The sequence below is a fragment of the Neofelis nebulosa genome, chromosome 2 (assembly GCF_028018385.1).
Source record: "Neofelis nebulosa isolate mNeoNeb1 chromosome 2, mNeoNeb1.pri, whole genome shotgun sequence".
Taxonomy (NCBI): Eukaryota; Metazoa; Chordata; class Mammalia; order Carnivora; family Felidae; genus Neofelis; species Neofelis nebulosa.
In genome coordinates, this window is record NC_080783.1 from 1,937,018 (window position 1) to 1,953,490 (window position 16,473).

The 16,473-nt window shown below is 60.1% G+C and overlaps 1 protein-coding gene across 5 annotated transcripts in view; it reads left to right on the plus strand.

Annotated features, from left to right (window-relative positions):
* The first annotated feature begins 673 nt into the window (after window positions 1–673).
* The window catches only part of HDAC4 (histone deacetylase 4), a 288,401-nt gene continuing 272,601 nt past the window's right edge, over window positions 674–16,473 (plus strand). For 2 of the 5 annotated variants that reach the window (XM_058699317.1, XM_058699332.1), the window contains exon 1: window positions 677–928. The gene's annotated coding sequence lies outside the window, so the exon portion shown is untranslated. Of the gene's footprint in view, window positions 929–16,473 lie in introns of all 5 variants that reach the window. The other 3 variants (XM_058699300.1, XM_058699308.1, XM_058699324.1) reach the window with 2 other exon arrangements.

A 16,473-nucleotide genomic window follows, 5' to 3' on the forward strand; every position in this document is an offset into this window, starting at 1 on the left:
GCCGCCTGTCTCAGCCCGCGCCCAAGAGTGCGCTCGCTAGGCGCGCAGTCCCGATCACTAGGCCGGCACAGGACAGCTCTTCGGGGCTGCCGAGTGGAGCTCGCCAGGACCAGGGCCCACGTTTACAATCACAAGCCGCCCGGCTCCCTGCGCTTTCTCAACCGCGAAGCGCCCAGCGACTGGCGCCTGGAGCGTCCTTTGGTAGCCACGCCCCCCAGGATTGGCAATTCGAGCAGCCAACGGGGTCCAGGACGTGTGCGGGAAGGCGGGCAGAGGTGGAGCATCCCTGCCGTTTGTGCGGCGTCTGGCCTAGCGGTTGGCCGCCGCGGGACGAGGGGCGGGAGCACACGGGGCGGTACCCGGGGCCCCAGTGGACCAATGGAAGGACGGCCGGGCGGCCGGGGAGGGCGGTCGGAGGGCGGGGCCGAACCGTAATTGACGAGCTCTTCGTTAGAAATCGGGCAGAAGGGAGGGGCCCGGGAGGGGAGGTGATGCAAGGCTGGCGCAGCCAATGGCTGCAGAGCCGCCGGCTGGGGGGCGGGGCCGGGGCGGCTGACGGGCGTCGGGCGGGGCCTATCAGCGCCCGGCTCCGTGCTGGAGGGGGGAGCGGCATCATGGTTCAACGTGGGTCAATTTTTTGTGAATGAGGAGGGGAGGTTGTGGGGCCGCCGCCGCGGAGCACCGTCCCCGCCGCCGCCCGCGCCCGAGCCCGCGCGCCCGCCCGCGCCGCCGCCGCCGCCTCAGCAGCCTGGGCCCGGCGCGCCGCGGCCGCGTCCTCGCTGTCGCCGCCGCCCGAGCGCCCGCCCGCCCGCCGCCGGCGGTGGTGGTGGTGGTGGTGGTGGTGGTGGCGGCGCAGGCTGAGGAGATGCGGCTCGGAGCGCCCGCGCGGGGCTAGAGCGCCCGCCCCGCCGCCGCCGCCGCCGCCGCGGTAAGCGCAGCCCCGGCCCGGCCCCGGCCCGCGGGCCATTGTCCGCCCCCCCGTCCGCCCCCCCCTCCCAGCCCGCGGGCCGCCGGCCCCACGCCCCCCGCCGCCGCCGGCCCGGCAGGTGGACGCCCGGGTCCGCTCCCCGGCCCGGCCCGGCCCCGGCCCCGTGCGCCAGGCCGCGCGTGGCGCCCAGCCCGTGGGTTTTCCGGAGCGGGCGCCGGAGCCGGGCCGCCGAGGCCGGGCCAGGACGGCCGGCTGGCCTCCGGGGGGTGGGGTGGGGTGGGGAGCACGCGCGGGGCGCCCGCCCAGGCCGAGCCCGCGGCAGGTGGGCCGGGGGCGCCCGGAGCCGGGCGGGCGCCGTTTATGTAACTTTGTCCAGGGCTGTGAGTTTGCAGAAAAACGTCCCTCCCCGGGGCTCGCGGCGCGGGTGCCCCGGTCCGTGACGGGAGGGGTGGGGGTGCTGCCCGCGACCCCGGGAGGGTGCCCGCAGGATTTCCACGGGCCGAGCTGTGGCCCGGTCCTGCCCAGATGGTGGGAGCCGCGTTTCCCCGCGTTGCAAAAACACACCGCGGGATTATGAGCAAATTATCTCGTATTTACATTTAACGTTGAAATATTTGACACTGTTACAGCACGAGACCGTGCGTATCAGTTGGAAAGGCCGGGGGTGGAACCCAGTGTACTCATTTAATGCACATCAAAAATTTGTAATAACTTGCAGCAGCTGATATGAGTGTTTTCTTTATTGCATGTTGTAAATTGACCTGCTGTGACACAATTTTCAAATAAAGCGTTGCAGAAATTAAACTTAAGTTATTTTAAAACTAATGACTTTCTTAACTAAATCTTAATTGCATTACTGTAGAGACCTACCTAATTGCTTGCTGAGGGCGGCTCTGCCCTCGGTGAGGGAGGAAGGGGCCTGGCCAGTTAGTTTGCTTCCTCTCTTTTCTCTACTCAGGCTTTTCTGTTTATTCCCACAAACCACCTAAGCATGGAAGGCCTGGGAGTAAACATGTAAACAGCCCTCACCCAGCGCCAGCCCAGCAAGAAGATCGGGGCAATGCTGGTGGGTTTGCACCTTGGCCTGGTTTCACTTTTTCTTTTGCAATACGATCGAGGTTGCCTGGAGTTTTAATTGCTTCTGGTAATTCCGTGCATTATGTTAGGGATCGTCCTATGAAACTGATGTGATTTCAGAATTGAGCCAGGAAAGGTGGTGGTTAGTGGGGATCGGGGAGAGGAAGAGGCATTGAATTAGGAAAACTCAGCTGCTTGTACACAAATATACACTACAGCAATTACAAAGCAACAAAAGTTATTGCAGAATTTTGCGGTAACTATGGCAACACAATTACTCCATTATAATTGGAAATGCAAAATGCCACCCTGCTAGAGAAGTTTCATCAGAATGGAGTTTTGGATATCAAAAATAGGCGAGATTTAATTTTTTTTTTTCCCAGGTAGCTCCTGAGAAATCTCAAATCTGTGTTCAATTATCTATTTTTAAGGCTGATCCAGCTTTCCCAGATACTCTACTCCCTTGGATCTGTGGCATCTTTCCCCAGAATTCACATTTGTGTGGGAGGGAAGTATTTTCCTGCCTTAAAACCACACACCCTGACACATTGTAAGACTTGTATAGCTTTCTGTGTTCTGGGCTTTTATTTTAAAGATCAAATACCTTCGTAAGGAGAGCAGTAATCAATCAGAAGAGAAGCAGATTTATGCAGCAGGGAGATGTAACACTGCCCTCTTTAGGGTTAGTCCTTTCTCCTGCAAGCTGGCAGCGGGAGTGCCTCTGGGGGAGCCCCGGGGGGCAGAGGAGGGGGGGGGGGATGACTGTGGACTACTGTAGGCCTCGGGACCAAGGACAGACGTGGCCTAAGCAGCCCTGAGCCAGAATGTTCTGTGGTCAGCAGCTTCGCAGCCATGCAGAATCAAACTCCACATGCCATGTTCTCCGAGGCCTCGGGGGCTGTTAGGGCAGCAAGGTCGACAGAGCCACACGGCACCCTGTCCGCGTGCAGCTGGGGCGGCAGAACTCGCCTTTGCGCGGTCAGAGACCTGCTTTATAAGGGTGCCCCTCTTGGTGTTTACCAGGGGCACTCTAGTTCTGGAAGTTTCCAGAACACGTTGTGGGGTTGCTGCCGTTTAATTTCGTTATAACTTTCCTTTTAACTGCTGCATATTTATGCCCAGTAATCGACTTCCATTTTCCAGCTTCATTGTGAGGCTTCAATGCCGCATGAATGGCTTTGAATTTCTCATCCTTTGATGTTGGGGGTGGCACCAGGGCAAAGGCGACTTTGTGCAGTCTTAATTGCCAGAGCAGAAGAAGCATTTCATCACTCCTGTAGAATCCGTCCATACCGTTCTCTATTGAAAACGGCTGGGCTTTCATCACTCAGAAGCTGCCCCGGGTACTAGATTAATACCTGATGCAGGGAGCGAGGGAGACGCACAGAATGAGAGGCAGCTGCTGGCCCAGAGGCCGCGGGCGACAAGCTGTGGCCAGGCTCGGGCTCCTGGACCCGAATCGGTGCCTGCAGCTGGGGGTCTGGGCCGGCCCGGCCCGGCCTCCATGTGTGGAGGCCTCAGCTTCTGCCCACGCTCTGCGGCCTGGGAGGCCGGGCCTGAGCCCCTGCCCCATCGGGTTGGGGCAGGCGTCAAGTTGGGAGGGGTTTTTGTTTCAATCTCAGACAGTCTGCATGGGTTCGAGGCTGTTGTCGGGCTTGACCTTAGGGGAGGGTGTAGCGTCCTTTGGTTTAAGTCAGACGAAGGGCTCCCTGTCAAAATTGATGCTCCGTTTTAACAGACCTTCGCAACATATGTTACCAGAGCGTTTCCTTTGGGGGAAAAAAATGTCCTGAAGGAAGATCTGTGAGTTCTCTTCCTAGGATCAGTTTTCTCTTCTCGGGGTCTGTTTAGGGGTGCGGGGTGGGCTGTGGCATCCGTGGCCGCTTGAATGCCTTTTCTGATGTGCCTCGTCCTGCATTTCCTGGAAAAGAAATGGTCCGGGGCCCTCCACCGGTGACCTCTCCTTGGGATCCTCCATGTAACGTTGGGGACAGATCATCTGCCTCAGTGGATGCAGAACCCAGAGCATTTCCTAGCGAGGAGATCCGAACTCTAGCGATTGTGGCATAGCCTGCTAGCTAACATGTAACAAGCCCGTGTTGTAAGGACCCCTCCTCAGGACGCGGTTCCCCTGTACCCGTTTTGCAGAGGAGGAAACGGAGCATCTGCTCCCCGTGGCTGAATCAGGTCCCAGATGCCGATTCCCTCTTCCCTTCCACGCCACTGCTTCCAGGCCAGGGATGGTCTTGAGGCTGGAGTTCAGTGTTGTCCAGGCTTTGGGGAAGACATGGCCTCTGTGAGAAGATGACAGTTTGGGGTATCTTTTGGGTTCAGTGGGGTGTCGACTGTTGCTGGAGCGGCTGTCGCTGACACCTGAGTTTTGGTAGGGTCTGGGAAGTGATTCTGGCTTTCTCGTGCTGTCTGCTGGTGTGTGTGTGTGTGTGTGTGTGTGTGTGTGTGTGTGTGTGGCATTGTAGAACTGGAAGGGATCTTTTTAAAAAATTTTTTTTAACATTTATTTATTATTGAGGGACAGAGAGAGACAGAGCGTGAGCATGGGACGGGCAGAGAGAGAGAGGGAGACACAGAATCAGAAGCAGGCTCCAGGCTCTGAGCTGTCAGCACAGAGCCCGGCGTGGGGCTCGAACTCACAAACCACGAGATCATGACCTGAGCCGCAGTCGGACGCTCGACCGACTGAGCCACCCGGGACTGGAAGGGGTCTTAACAGTCTTGTTAGCTGGTGTTGGGTGTAGCCCATGCTTAAGATCTTCTGAGCCTGCCTGGGGGCTGGTGAGGATAACAGAGAACACCCCGTGTTCCACATCCATTCCAACCAATGCACTTCGGCCTTAACTGTTTTGTCGGCAGGATTGCCTTGGAAGATTTTATTGGAAGAAAGCATTCGAAAGATCAAAAACTCTGAAAAACTACTAATGTAATCTATCCTTATCGCAACGCCACGCCAGAAACCTTAAAGAGAAAATGTTGACAGATAGAGCCGCGTAAGAATGAAAGAAAATTCTTTTTGGCAAAAGATTCCGTAAGTGAGGTTAAGAGACAACAAGAGAAAGAAAATACATAACAAGATGTGCCTACGTGAGCTTAATAGACACTATGTAAAGAGCTGTTGCAAACCAGTAAGAAAAGGATGAGCATCTGTATTGTGAGATGTGCAAAGCCTATAAATGATACAAATTACAGTAGCTAATGTAGAAAGCTTAGCTTTATTAACGGAGAATTTTAGGTGAAAGATTTCATTATGCCCATCACATCAGCAAAGTTTGTTTGATAACACCCCCTTGGTGGTGATAACAATAATTCCTATCTTATAAGGTTTTTGTGAAGTCGAAATAAGTTATTATGTGGAAATTGCTTAGAATAGGGCCTGGTACATAGTAAGCACAATATAAGTGTTGGTTGTTGTTATTATTTGTTCTCTGGAGAGCAAACTGATTACTTAATTACTCTCCAGAAAAGTCTGTGAGTCAAAAACTTAAATGGTCATTTTTCTGATCCCAGCAATTCTGTTTGTCGGGACTGTTGATTCTTAGGAAAGAACGTGAGAAGTGCTTAGGTGTCCAGATGTGTGCGGGAGATCTTTTGTCCATTGTTCATAAAGGTGATACTTCTTAAAAACATTTCAGTATTTTCTTCCTTGGAATGTGCGTGCACGGGCTCACACGTCAGAAGCGTGCAGTGTGTTAAGAAAGCAGGTCCTGAGCAGTACTCAGGGTATCTATCTATCCATCTATCTATCTATCTATCTATCTTTCTTTCTTAACTACCTGGGTCTCTAAAGTGATGATGGCGGTCCTCTGGGGTGTCAGGGAAATGTCCTGTGAGGGACTCTCGTTGACTTTTCATAAATGTTGGTGTTGCATACATGTTTGCTCCGAACATGTGTTACTTTTTAATAGTAATACTTTTTTTTTTTTTTATCCCTGCTATTTCCACTGGTTAAAAAAAACCCTCTTCAGCTTGATTATTTATAAAGGAGAAAAACCAGGTCCTTGGGAAGTTGATAAATATGCTTAGCATTAGAAGAATTTAGGGGATTTGGTTCTCCGACTCGCCTGCAAGCTCTCTCGGGGAGCTGGCCTCCTGGGTCTGGGCTGTTCTGGCACAGTCCGTATGCTGTATGTGGTATCCTCAGTGGTCTCTACCGAGAGTAGGCCTGTACCCTTCCTTCCCTTCTGCAAGACCCTGTTATGGCCTCCCCTTGTTCTCGGGATCCTGGAAGGCCCGCCTGACCCTGGCCTCTGTTTTCCCTGCCTCATCTGGTAGCACCTGTCCTGTTCCCTGAGCTTCGGTCTTTTTACGTGCTTTGCTTCTCAAGCCCCCTTCGACCTGGAGACTTTGTCCACAGTGTTGCTGGTCCTTGGCACTACGTTCCCTCGTCTCCCTCTTCCCTGACCCTCATCCGTGCAAGGAACTGTGACACGTAAGCCCAGCATCCTTTTTAAAAAAAAGGTTTTTTTTATTAAAAAACTTCCTTAATGTGTATTTATGTTTGAGAGAGAGAGACAGAGCATGAGCTGGGGAGGGGCAGAGAGAGGGAGACACAGAATCCAAAGCAGGCTCCAGCTCTGAGCTGTCAGCACAGAGCCCGGCACGGGGCTCGAACTCACGGACCGCGAGATCACGACCTGAGCCGAAGTCGGACGCTTAACCGACTGAGCCCCCGGGCGCCCCAGCCCAGCCTCCTTTTGATTCCTTGCTGACAGGGTCCAGTGGTGGAATTTCAGTAGCTTGTTGGGACATTGGCGGTTTGGTGTTCTCTCTTCTTACTAGGTGGGGGCTCCAGGGGCTTGAGGGGCTCCGAGGGCCGCGTGCCTGCTGCGTGTGCCCAGTCCTGGTGGTGGAGTTGCTCCATGAGGGAGTGGGGGAGCGGCTGAACAGAGGGCACGGCGTCGGCATGGGTGGAGAGCCTGGTTGGGGACCGGTCTTCAGGCCTTGCGGCATCTCTGCTTCTGCCCGTGCTCTGGAATCTCCCGCTTCCTCCCGGCCTCAGTCTGGAAACTGCTTGGTCCTGATTTAGAGATGACATACTTTTAAGTGGACACCATAAACACGAGTCAAGTGGATTCTGGCGACGCGGCGAAGTGGCACACAGGGCCGCCGTGTGGGGCCAAGGCCTGTGCGCACAGCCCGTCCCTGGCCGGGTCCGGGGCTCCGGTGTCCCAGAGGGCGAGCCGCGGCTTTTATTAATGACACTTCCCCGTTTGTTTCATGTCGGAATTAATGACATTATTTAAGTCATTTCTTCCCTAACCTCATAATTTTAGTACGATACCCTAATACGAGCTGTGTGTAAACGTCTTTGGTCTCCTCCATTTAGAGCAGTGGATGTTAGGCTGTGTTAGTTTACTATTGTTTACGAAGTACTCCGTCCGCGTGAGTCAAGTGCTTTTGTTGGACTGAAGTTTGAGCCTGAGACAATAAATCAGTTCTTACAGCCGACAGCCCGAGCTGGCCTTCCAAGTGGGGGTGCCGCTCAGGCGGGGACCGGGCCATGTGTTCCCGCAGAAGCGGCCTCATCTGGCGTCTCCCGTGCTGTTGCCGGAGCGGGTCTATTTCAGACTTTGGAAGAGAAGCTTCTGTGGCCCCCCCCCCCCCCCCCCAGGCCCTCTTTGCTGGGGGTGTGGCAGCGATGGTTGTGGTTGGGAGCTTGTTCCCTACAAGTTTCCAACGGGTCGGTCATTATCTTACAGGTGCTCAGCCTGCCCCCACCCCGAGAACGGGCGTCCCTCACAGGGGTGGCGATGCACCGTGACCGCTCCTTGCCTTGGGGGGCCTCGGGGGCAGATGTAGAGGCCCCCTGACTTGACCAGGAAGCCCCGGCCTCTGCTGCACGAGCTTAGACGTCGGTGGGGACAGGAGGAAGAGGGGGCGAGCACACACAGGTGCACTGGGGCGTGGGAAGCTGGGGGCGCTGGGGGCCAGTGGGTGCAGAGCCTGAGCCCGGTGAGCAGGGGCTGGAGTTGTGGGGCCGCGGCGGCCCGCTCTGGGGGCTCCGAGGCCGCAGTGTGTGGGGAAGGGCCAGCTGGACAGACCAGGGGGCTTGTCCCCACAAAGGGCGGTCTGCTTGTACCTAATCGGGGAATCAGGGTTTCTGCGTGTCTCTCCGTTCTGGTTCCTGCGAGGTGCCGTGTGTCTGGCTTCTCTTGGTCTAACCTGGTGGAGGCAACACGGTTGGGGAAGCGGTGTGTGCGGGACCTGCCACGAAGCCCCCCGGGTGGCCCGCTGGCCCCGTGTGCTCCCAGCTCACACTACAGGGGCGCGGGAGGGCCTTCCCTCCTGCATCCAGTGTCACTGAGAGGACTTTTCTGGGTCCAGGACTCTTTAGAGTAGTTGTGAGGGCCGAAGCTCGGTGGGAGTCGATGAGAACATTCTGGAAGGGACCTGAGCCAGCCTCTAATCCAGCTGTCAGTTTGGTATGTGGGGACTCAAAAGCTAACTCTGAGCTCCACCTGGCCCCCTGCAGGGTCTTTTTCCACAGGTACTGTGTCCTTAGAGTGTCCCGGCCCAAAGCAGGGCCCCGGCAGGTGGACAGATCACCGCGGGGGTTGCAGGCCCTTCCGGGCTGGCGTTGGAGGCTCTCCCCCTTAGACGTGCTGTTCCAGCCCCACCGGGGCCGAGGGGTTGGAGCGTTCTGGTGAGCCTGGCCCCCACTTCCCCTTTGGGGCCGTGGACGCCTAGAGGAGGTGAAGTCGCCCGGTGACTCTGCGGGGCCAGGGCGTGCAGTTGGGGTGGTGACCGGTGTGCGTGTGAGGGCGGTGGCCCTCAGCCAGCGTGGGCCTTCAGAGCGAGTCATGAGGAGCCGTTGGGGAAGCCGTGGTGCCTGAAGGCCCGCTCTGCTCTCAAAGTCCTGCATGGTGCTGCCCTGGGAAGGCGCTGGGCGGCTCCGGTCCCCGTTCCTTGTGGTCCCCGTTCCTTGGAAAGCCTCGCTTTGCCAGCACAAGGGGCCGTGTCATCATTCCCTCCTCAGCCACCGGGCTGGAGGGACGCATTGAAGGACGAGTCCCTGGACCCCTCGCGTCTTTCCTCCGCCCCGGTGAGTTCTTTCTCCGAAGTTCATCATTGTCCTTGCACTTCGAGCACGCGGCTGGTTTTGCAGCCGCCCGCACGCGTGCCCTGTGGCCAGCCTGGCCCGCGGTCCGCCTGCGACACCCCACCTGCCGCGCACTCCTACGCACCCTGGGGAGGCGTGGGCCGGCCGCGGGGACCCCCAGCCGAGGAGCGCCCACTCCCCTCCCAGCCCTCCCAGCCCTGACGGGAGAGTTGACCTCTGGGGACCTGGGGTTACAAACAGCACTGTGAAGTGTGCCCCCGGCTCCTTCCCCAGGTCAGAGCGCCCTTCTGTGCGGGTGTGGGTAACGTCCGTGCACGTGTGTGTTGCATTTTGGGGAAGCTGTCGTTTTCACAATTCTTGGCGTTAAGTAGCAGCCGGGGCTGCGCTCTGGCGTCGGGCGCTTGAGTCCCAGGGCTCCTCCAGTGGACTCTTCCAGGTGCGGGTGGGGGTGCCAGCTCCGTTTCTGTGGTGCCCGTGGACCTGCGGTGTGCGGGAGGGATTTCCGCAGGTGTAGACGTGTTGTTTTCCGCGGGCAGACGTGGGTGTCGGGTCAGACCCGGGTCGGGATCTCCGCTTCGCTGTGGTGACCGTGTGGCCTGGTCTCCGCGAGTCGGAGGTGCCGGCTGTAGGCGGGAGGCCGAAGGGGCTGCTGCGGGGTCGGGGAGCCTGTGCCTACAGCTCGGCCCTTCTCCTCCCCCGACCTCCACCGAGGGGAGGGTTGGTGACTTTGGTGTCCCTTACGTCACTTCAGGGCCCCCTGAGGTCCCCGTGCCGGCTCAGGGCGTCTCTGCCTGTGTCGGCTGAGGTCACAGCAGGGTGAGCGCCTCCCCGGAGGACCTCAGTCACGTGCGGGAGCCAGTCGTCTGTCCGGGTCTCCGCGGTGCTGTCTCTTAGTCTACAGAGCTCTTGCCCTTGACCGCTCACAGCACCCTGCACACAGCACGCCTGACACCGGCAGCTCCCAGGGCGCCGCTGTGCGCGTCAGGGACCCGGAGGGCCTTCTGCTGTCGCACACGGGGCTTGGGGCATGGCGGCGGCTGTCCCGCTGCGCCTGGGCCTTGGCCACGGTGTGACTCGTCCCCGGGCCAGTGGTGCCAAGGTCCCCAGCCCCGAGGGTGATCCGTGAACATAAGTGATGGACATCTCATGCCAGGATTTCACCATCCGTGATGCTTGCTGGCCTTCTGGAAAAGGGAGCAGCCCCAGGGCCACCCGGGTGCGTGTTCAAGTCCCGTTGGGGGTCGGCCCTGTCTCCGCTTCTCTTCACTGTTCCATGTGACATGTCAGCTACAGGACTGGGTATCCCTCCCCTCCTGCCACCGTGCTGCTGTGCTCTCCGATGACCCTCTGCTGTGGGCTGGCGGCTCGAGGGGACCTGCGTGGCCTGGGTACGCAGGTTCAGGCGGAGCGGCTGCGGGTATGGGGCGTGGGGAGCAGGGGAGGGTGGTGAAGAGCTTAGCGGCTGGGTACTTCTGGTGCCCTGTGGGCACAGCCTTCCGTAGGTGGGACCGCGGTGGCCTTGTTGTAGGACCAGGTAGCCTGTGATGAACAGAGGAGCATGGAAACAGGAGATCAGATTGTGTCCTCTTGGGGATTACGGGAAAGGCTGTTTGAGGGATTCTCGGGAGTAGCTCTCAGCCTTGAGCAGAAGATGTTTCCGGCAGTTGGCCGTCACATGGGATCTCTCCACGGTGGATTCACAGAGCATCGTGTGCTGCAGGGAACGGATTGACTTGCTTTCCCGGGAAGTCAGGTGAAGGGCTGGCAGGGTTCAGGCAGGGCTTGATCCAGCTCCTCCGCCTCGTCGTCAAGACGGGCTCGTTCTTTCCCCTGTTTGGGAGCGTCCGTTCCCGGCCTGAGGGGGTCCTGTGAGCTGCTCTCGGAGCTGCAGGCACACTGGTTCATGCCCCTGGGAAAGAGTGTGTTTGTCCCAGCACAAGCCTTGGATCCATTCTGCTTGCTGTGGCTGAGGTCGCTTGTCCACCTCTGAACTGTCACTGGCCAGGGGTGTGGGCCGCACGGAGGGGCTCGGCCTCTTCCAGAAGCTGGTTGGGGAGTCAGCTTCGCTTGTGTGGAAATCGCTGTGGTTGGAAGGAAGGGGAGAGGGGCGGGTGCTGAAGAGGGACCTGGTGGACAGCAGCCGCCAAGGAGCACCCTGCCCTCCGCAGCCCTAGCAGCAGTTCCGGAACAGCCTTCTGTGGGGGTCGCGGGGGTCGAAGGGCTCAGCAGGGTCCAGAGACGAGGCGCTGACCAGGACCGCCGTGGCAGCGGCTGCTGGGGCACACCGGGTGTACCCCGGGCACAGGAAGTCTGGGGCACGTGGCTAGAGCTGGCCTGTTGGCAAGCTGGGTAGGGGGGATGGGAGTTCATCGGGGAGATTCCTCGACTCTGGCCCTCCACCGGCTGACCTGCTGGACCCGCCACCCCTGGGAGGGGCCCTGGGAGTGGGGACAGTGGAGCCACAAGATGGCAGGGGCCGGGCCTCCTGATGCCTGTCGACGGTCCGACCCCCTGCCCTCAGGGGAGTGTTCCCAGGCAACCCAGGAGGACCAAGGCAGGTATCTGAGAGCGCTCCGGAAGGCGTTGAACCTGTGTCAGCTCTCCTGCCCAGCACAGAGGCGGGCACACGCTGAGGGTGTCCTTGAGAAGGCAGAGGGTGAGTCCTGCCTGCTGTGGCACACTCGGGCCTGGTGGTTCCTGGAGCCCCTCCGATCGCATCCGCCTCCCTGCAGGCAAGGGGTCCACACGGAGAGCGAGCTTTGGCATCAGGTGGATGTGTCGCAAAATCCCCCTTCACATCCCTCCCACCGTGTAAGTGGCCAGATATCCAGCTTCCCTGTGCCTCAGTCTTCCCATCAGCAAAGTGGGCGTGAGGGGCTCCGCTGGGGAGGACTGTTGTCGTGATCAAGCGACATTCCGAGGCCAGTGGCCTCTATGGGTTGGGAAGGATGCCCGGCTGCATCCCACGGTATTTCTTCAGCGCCGGGCACCGCGGTGTTATTAAATGTCATCCGTGGGTCCTCTCCGCCTCACTTCCTCCCAGCCGACGGTAGAGGAGGCAGGGTGGTGGGACGGTGGGCAGCTTGGGTTCGAGCCAGGCAGCGCCGAGCCCAGGCCTCTTCCCTCACACACTACCAGGAACGCACAGCACAGCTGTCTGCCCCTTGGGCAGAGGCGCAGGGCTCGCTGTGCAGTGCGCTTCTGGGTCGGAAAAGCAGTAGCGAGGGCCGGACATTGTGAAAGGGGGCCGGGTGTGCGTGGCTGGCCGCGTTCAAGCTGCACCCCGGCCGTTCCCGGGTGCGCTCAGGTCTGCTTTCTGTCTGCACGGTCAGCACATCGAGCCCCTGGCCTGGCTGAGCTGCGGGGATTAGCCGAGGGGTGCCCTGACGGCCCGGGGGCCTCGGCCTGGCTCCAGTCGCAGCCCCTGCTCCTGCTGACAGAATGCTGGGCCTTGTCAGCTCCCCAGGTGGGGAAGGGTCCCGCCCCAGGAGGTGTTACTTCGGTGGCAGGTGCACCCTCTCCCGGCTGTCCTGTTGGTGGTGACGGGCCCTGTGGTCAGGTGCACAGCTGGGTCACGTGTGGTGGAACTGAGCTTGGGGGAGGCAGTCGTCCGGGGCGGGGGTGGGGGGGAGTGGGACACCCGGTGCGGCCCCTGCTTGTGGCCACGCTGGCTCCTGAGGGCGGGGCAGCTGCGCCCGAGGTGGCCTCCTCCTGGCCCTTTGTCACCAGTGCCCCGTCTCCCCTCTCTTGAGCTCACGGTCAAGTTCTGGGATGTATGGCCTCGGTGCGTGCGCCCCAGCCCCGTGCACATGCCCACATAATGTGTGCACGTGTGTGCACACCCATAGACACACGTACATGTACTTGTGTGTGTGGAGGCACGCACAACACGGGGGCACGTGTGAAGTCTGAGAGTCTGGCTCCTCTCGTGATTCCCGTGGATGGAATTCCGCCGCTCACCTCGGGCCGCCCACCCCTTAGCGAGGAACGGCAGAGCTTCTGGAACGGTGGTGCAATGAGGTCCTCCCTCCGCAGCGTGCTGTCCTCACCCCCTTGCCCAGCCCTGAGCACGGCTCACACTTTCCATCCTCGGCAGCCCGGCTTGCTCAGGCAGGGGCTGCGTGCTCGGGACCGTAGCTGTGCACGCAAGAGTTTTCCTGTTAAAGGGGCTAGGGGTCCTTTTGAGCCGGGCTCTCTCTCTTCTAGACTTGATGGGTGCTTCTTAAGGGGGTCCAGCAGTTACCCCTGGAGCCACCAGCTTTCCCCTTTTCTGGGGTCGGGTGCCGGCATGCTCCCGTCGATGGCTCCTGGCTCTCGGTCAGCTAGTGCCCTGGCCCCTGAGGCCTCCAGCTGCCCCGGGCACCCACAGGACCTGCTTCCTGGGGCCACGCTCGTCTGGAGCCTTTCCAGGGCACGGTGCCCCTTTGTCCACACCAGCCGGTGAGACCTTGAGGGGTGGCGCAGGGCCCACTCGGAGCCAGGATTCTTGCCTGGCTGTGGCAGTGGCCCCCTCGCCTGTGGTCCCCACCCTCTCCTAGCTGTGCCTCCGCTCCCCGTTCTCCCAGCATTTGGCTCTCCACGCCGGGGGCCTAGACCGCCACCCTGAAGCATGCTCCCTGGGACCCTTCCCTCTTTTGCCTGGCTCCTGACCTCATCAGTCTTCTCCTCGCTATGTCACGGCACACCTGCGTGGTGGTCACAGCTCCCCATTCCCGAACAAAACTCAGTCCTTTGCCTCACCTGTGGGGGCTCTAGGGCTGGGTCCAGCTTCCGTTCCCCACATTCCACCATCTGTGACCTTTTCCCGGCCGCGTGGACCTGCCTCGACCTCGTTTCCTGGGCTTTCCTGCCCTCGGCCTTTATGAATGCCCACGTCAGGCTTGCTTGGGTTCCCAGGACAGCGGCAGGAGACTGCCTCTTTTGGGTGGCTGGGCGGCTCCCTTTTGATTCGGTACAGAGAAGGTGCATTCGTGACCTCCTGCTGTCTCTCAGCCTGACCGTCGTCTCTCCTGGACTCTGTCCTCTTCCCGCCTTGTAATGAATAACAGATGAGGCGGCCACGGTTAGGGGCTCCCGAGTCCTGCTGTTGTCACGCCGTCCTCTGGAAGTCCCCAGGGGCGAAACCAATAGAATCGGGCCACGCGTGCGTGTTGTTTGCTGTCTCTGAGCCTTGGCCCCAAGGCTGGGCTGTGCAAGGCGGGGCTCTTTCCTAGGCTTGAGGTTGAGACGTAAGGAAGCAGGTAGTGTCTGTGGCCACTGTCCCCATGTTCCCAGGGCCTGTCTCTGCCCCCAGCTCCTCCCACTGTAGGGCCGGGCTGCGAGTGCCGAGCTCACGGCTGGAGCCCCCATCCTTCGGCTCTTGTCTCCAGCAGCTCGCCCCCTATGCCGAGGAAAGACCGTTTTCTTAGCTCTCCATGGCGCGGACAAGGTTGGGAGGCCTCAGGCTACGGGAAGCTGAGGTTCAGAGTCTCTCCCAAAAGGGCCCTGGGCCTGTGACCACACCAGGCCCACGAAAGACTGGGCAAGAGAGCCGAGGTGCCTGTGCGAGTAGGAGGGGGTCCGGAAGAGGCCTTTCTCTCGGACGCCCGCCCCGTGATGTGCACCGAGCGCCCACGCCGCCGCCTCCTGCGCCCGGGCCACGAGGAGATGCTGAGAGCAGCTCCAGGCTCCTTGACCCACAGGCTAATGTACTTGGGAGTTTTGTGGAAGCTGCAGAATGTTAAACTGTTGTGCAGCTAGGCCCCACCGTTTTCCTGACTTTGCACGGCAGCGGGGGACACCCGTGTTCCTCTTTTTCCCCCGGGGTGTTCCTGGCTCCCCGATCAGAAAGGTGGAGGCGGGCCACGCCCTGTCACTCGGAGTGAATGCTCAGATGATCACGCGGTTCGCCTTCCGGTGGCCTCCCCAGCCGGGGTCCCCTTCCCAGTTTCCTCCCTGCCACGGGGCGGCTCTGTCCTTGCCTCCTCTGCGCTCCGCAGGCTAGCGTGGCCTTTGGGTGTTGGGGGGGGGGGGCAGTGGATGCCGGAACTGAATCCGAGTCCTTGCGGGGCTACTTTACTTGGGACGGAAAGGAATGGGCGGCGGTCAGCCGGCAAACTTCCGGCGTGCTGGATTTGGAAAACGAACTTTTGCTTGTTCCTTCCCCATGGACACGTCTGGGTTCTCAGAGGCGCCAGGCGTGGAGGCACCTGTTCTGGCCGAGGGGTGAAGAGACCGGCCCTGGCCTCTCCTCCCATCCCGGCCCTGCCCGGTGCCATCAGGCCTGTTCTCCGAGCCGGGCTCGCTCTCCCAGCTGCCAGCGCGAGTCTCCCTCTTTCGGATTCCAAACCCCCAGACGTCAGACCTCTGAGCTGCGGTGTGCGGGACCGGCCCGACCCGTGCCCGCACCCTTCACCGCAAGAAGAGGGGGCTTGGAGCAGCGAGGGCAGCGGGGGTGCTCAGCGAGGCGGGCACCGGGACGGCCACGGGGAGCGGCCGTGGCTTCCTGGGCACCGGACTGGCCTGAAGGGAGAGAAACCAGTGAGCCGGATGGTTAGTGAGGTTCGGAGCCGCGGGAGTAAAACGCGAACGCGGCCCGTGGCGGTGCCACGCAGCAGGGGCGCACGCCTCACCTGGGTCTGCGGGTGAGCCGCGAGCTGGCACGGCAGAGCTCCCGCCTGGGGTGCGCTGGCCTCGCCCGGCCTGGCCCTGCCCGGGGGAACGCTGGTTCTCCCCACCGTGGGGGAGACCCCCTGCCCGGGGCCCTCCGTGCTCAAGCCCGCCTCCGACCCGTAGCGATGAGAGCCCCGTGGCCAGTGTCTCGGGCGGCCGATCTCGGCCGCTGCGGAGGGGTCCCGAGGTCGCAGATCAGAGAGGCGTCTCGCGCCAAGCCTTGCTCTCGTGTTGCCTGAGAGCTTCCGATATCGTTACCGGGAAGGGAACCGAATGGGGAGAATGGATCAGCTCTACAAACAAGCGGTTACTGTAATTAGGGAAAATACTAATGACTTAATCCGCAGCAGCACGTTTTATGACTGCCTTGATGAGGAGAGACAGGCTGGGTATCACACACACGCGGGCAAATAAATCCGGTGATTCTGCTGTTCATTTAAGAAACGGTATTTCCGGCTTTTGCAGCGACAGTTTAATAATTAGGGTGCCTAATTTTAATCTGCTAACGTGGGTGCGTGCCCTGCCTCGCTTGGGAAGCCAGCTGCTGTCGGTGTGGTTCTGTGTAGTTGATTGCCGCGGGGAGCCAGGGATCAGGGGACCTCAGGTAAAGTCAGGCTGTCGCCTGGTGGGGCGGTGTGAGCTCTGCGGCACTCGGGTCGTCCCTCGGGTCTGGTCTGCCCGGGGGCCGGGTGCCTGGGGACCGGTGTGTGGTGCCCAGTGAGCCTCTGTCAGCTGATGGAGC